Genomic DNA, 3,912 nt, shown 5'->3' with positions numbered 1-3,912 from the left:
GAAATAAATTAAAAATTGGGTTAACAAATTTTTAATTTATTTCACTCATTTTCTTCATTTTTTGATTTATTTTACTCATTTTTTTATTTATTTCACCCATTTATTTATTTATTTAATTTTGGCTAAAACGGCTCTCCATAAATAATAACCCTGGATTTCAATGTTTTTAAACTGCAGAGTGGTTATTTTTGATCCTCTCCTGTAGTTCTGTTGGTGGTGCTGTATTTAGTTTTTACCACAAGGTGGCAGTAAGTGTCTGTACTCTCAGTAGAAGAAAACAATATGGCTACTTTTTATGTCATTAAAAACAGTTTTTTCAGCAGGATGTCATTTTTTGTATGCAAAAAATTATGAATAACTAGTCAAAAGCAGGGCAAACTCTATGCTTACCAGTAAAATATAATTATTTAGTCAAAGCTGAAAAACAGTCAGGCCTTTGTGTTACACACCGCTTTATGAAGAGAGCTTTATAAATAAAGTTTGAGTTTTATCATGAGAAAATTAAAGCAAGTCAGAGCCACAGGTAGGATTGTTTTCTATGAGAAGTCTTGACTCTTAAAAAAATCCAAGCCATATTTTTCTTTAATCAGTAATGATTCTGTCCTTAAATAACAATATTTGGAGGTACGGTTTGTGACCAGCTGCCATGTAGGTGTTTATACAGAAACAGCCACAGGGACTGAAAATAGGTCAACAACAGTGACGTTCATGGAGGAGTTTGTGATAGAGAAGTCAGACGGTTACATATTTACACTCAGATTCATATTCCCACCTAAATGTCTTCTCTGAGGTTTTACTCGTGTCTAACTCCAGCATGTTTGTTCACCTGCAGGACCTGCAGACGACCTGCTGTGGAGATCCCTAAAGAACAAGTTGTGTCGTCACATCAGTAAGTTGACTAATGAGACCTGTTTAAAGTTTTTTGGCTCACCGGTTCCTCTCAGGCTCCTCCCCTGCAGATATGAGGACAGTAAATTGTCCCTGATATTTGAATGGGGAAACATTTCCTTTCTTCTGCATTGCACCAAAACTTGAACCTGATTCAACTTTTTCCACCTTTTGTTTTTTCTTGTTTTTTTTTTCACCCTCTGCATCGTGATCCTTGCTGCATCAACAACAATCCGCCTGAAAGGAGGACGAGAACCTTGGTTTTCTCTCGAGGCTGAAGTCGAGCCAGTTTGTGGCCTTAATGGACTTCCCAAGAAAAAAAAAAATCGACGGTCGTTTTATTTCTTCTGTTTGCCGTCTGATAATCTGCGAGGCCCTGCCTGACTCATTTAATCTGTTTTTTTTTCTTGACATTTGTTATAAATACATATAAAATGAAAATGTCGTCTCACACCCACAGGACGGTTTCTTTAAGTCTCGAACATTTTAGCTGAAAGAACTCTTTCATCCCTAACAGAGGAAAAAAGGCTCAATTTAAAGGATAAAACTGCAGCTCTGGATAAGCCTATTACAGTGTGTGTGTGTGTGTGTGTGTGTGTGTGTGTGTGTGTGTGTGTGTGTGTGTGTGTGTGTGTGTGTGTGGGAGGTTTTTGGGTTTGTTGATTACTCATCACCAAACTAAGACAGCCAATCAGACGGAGTGAGTAAAGCCTGTGTGACTGATAGGGTTTCCTAACACAACAGATCAGACTGTTTCAGCCTCTCTCACTTCTTCTCTTTCATCTTTCTGCTCCTCTTTTCTATTTTTATGCTCTTTCCTTTTGTTTTTCTCGCTCCTCTTCAGCATTTTTTAATCTGTCCTCCTTTTGCCTTTTTTATTTTTCTCGTTTCGTCTGATCTGTTCTCTCCTCCTCGTTCTTCTGCACATACTTTGCTTCTCTTCAGTTCATCGCAGATTGTTTTTCCTCCCTCTGTTCTCCCCTTTACACCTCTCTCTCTCTCTGTCTGACACTCTCTTTCCTTCACCTCCTCCTCCCTCCCCTCCCTTTAAAGCTCCTTTCTTTGCCCGCCACCCCCTCTCCCTCATTATTCGCTATAATCAGTTGTCTAGACAGAGACTCCCCACTCAGATCACACCTGAGAGAGAGAGAAATGGACGGAGGGAGAGGTGGAAGGAAAGAAACTAAAGAGGAAATGAGATAGAGGAGGTGGTAAAATTGATTTACCTTTTTTTGTTTTTATTTTTGTCTCCTGAAGTTCTTCAAATGTTTGAAAAGGAAAACTGTCTGAAATAAAATTATTAAAGGAGGGAGGTGACAGAAAGAGGACAGGGAGGCAATAAGAGACAAACTCACGGATAAATCTGAAAAACATTATGTGAGGAAGAAAAACATAAAAGTACAGCCAAATAAAACATTTTTATCAAACCTTTGCTGCAAACAAACACAAAAAAAAATGAAAACAGAAACAAAGTTGGGGACACAAAAGACTGAAGGACCAAATCTCACTGGTAAACATCTACAGATCAAAAGGAAAATAAAATTCATAAAAAGCATCAACATCTCTGAACCAACATGTTTGGTCAGATGATGAGCTGATCTTATAGCTGCAGGTTGAAGGATGAGGTAGAGCGTAGCTTCAGTCCAGTGGCAGAGGTAGAGGGGTGTCACCTCTGGCACCATGGCCACCCCAATAATTAACAAGTGGGTGGGGATCGTAAATTTCATATTTGCATTTAGATTTTTTCCATTAACGTTTTTTTATGCGCATTTTGAAGCATTGCATCAGAAAAGCAGAACGGAAACGGAAAAATTTGCTTTAAATTTCTAAATTTCGCAAAAAAAGTTTTACGCTCGCTTGAAGTGGTTTTTGGATTTTCTGTAAAAGAGTTACTGCACTAAAGGGGAGGTGGAAACACATTTGTCAAATAAGTTGTGACGTGTTGAACATTGACCTGAATCAGCTGTTCCTGTTGTCCAATGATTGTAGTGGCTGCAGCTGGCTCCGCCTCCTACTGTCCGTGTCTTCCCAGATATTCCCGTAACGTGAAGAGAATTACATTTCTTTCTCTGTCTCCAGACAGCAGGAACATCACCAACACCAGCTGATATGAGAGAATAATTACAACGTTCCTGATAACTTCTCTCCATCGTCCTGTGATGCATCCCTGCGACTTTACTTCCTGTTTACTACTTCCTGTTTACTACAGCCATGCGTAACATCAACATCTGACGTAATTACACTTGTTGATTCGCTCCAAGCCAGTTGATGGAAACACGTCTGATTCACATTTCTTCTTTTTTGCGACATATTTTAAAAGTTCTCTCACAATTCATATTAATATTGGTTGGAAACACAACTATTGTTCTCTGATAATACTGTACTATATAAATGTTTTACCTGTGTTTGTTTAAAAATGGCTGAATTATGGTCCTTAGTAAAATTAGCATTAGTGGTAAGTCTAATTTGGGATTAGCATCGGCAATCGGTTCCACAACAAATTTACTCTCAGTAAGTCTTAAATAGCTGAATTATAGGCTTTGCCATCTTGAATTTGTCTACAATAATCTTTGTTTGTCTAAAAACAGCTGAATAATAAGTTGTGACTAGCATTCAGCATGTTTTTGATCAATCTTAGCTACGATCAATTAAAATTTCAGCTCAATATTTCTTAAAGTAGACATATGATGCTTTTAAATTCTTCCTTTTCACATTTAAATCCTTCAGTTGGGTCTTTATAAAGTGGAACTACAGCTTTGCTCTGAATTCCTCCTTATTCTAACTTTACCAGCTCCTCTTTCATCACTTTTCTGCTGTGTGTCTCAAAGCAGCTCGTTTTGTTACTGTTCCTTTAAGAGGCTTCAAGCCCCGCCCCCCTCCTGCTTCCAGACCGGTCCACTCTGGTTTGAGAGAGGGGGTTACATTTCTAGTTTGCAGAAACGTTTTATTTACAGTTTAATTAAAATATGTCAACAAGGGAAGACTTGTTCATCCAGCCTTACATGTTGGAGCCAGAGTCTGACC

At 38.3% G+C, this 3,912-nt stretch overlaps 1 protein-coding gene and 1 long non-coding RNA gene across 2 annotated transcripts in view; one reads left to right on the top strand and one right to left on the bottom strand.

Annotated features, from left to right (window-relative positions):
- Positions 1–3,912, bottom strand: part of ccndbp1 (cyclin D-type binding-protein 1) — a gene marked incomplete at its 3' end in the record, with an annotated part of 21,471 nt that overhangs the window by 9,061 nt on the left and 8,498 nt on the right.
- The window catches only part of LOC106523360 (uncharacterized), a 9,657-nt gene that overhangs the window by 2,259 nt on the left and 3,486 nt on the right, over positions 1–3,912 (top strand). The window contains exon 2 of the long non-coding RNA XR_001310885.1: positions 833–889. This is a non-coding gene — a long non-coding RNA (uncharacterized LOC106523360). The remainder of the gene's footprint in view (positions 1–832; positions 890–3,912) is intronic.

Source organism: Austrofundulus limnaeus, unplaced genomic scaffold, assembly GCF_001266775.1.
Source record: "Austrofundulus limnaeus strain Quisiro unplaced genomic scaffold, Austrofundulus_limnaeus-1.0 Scaffold153, whole genome shotgun sequence".
NCBI lineage: Eukaryota > Metazoa > Chordata > Actinopteri > Cyprinodontiformes > Rivulidae > Austrofundulus > Austrofundulus limnaeus.
This window is presented reverse-complemented; position numbering and strand designations above follow the sequence as displayed.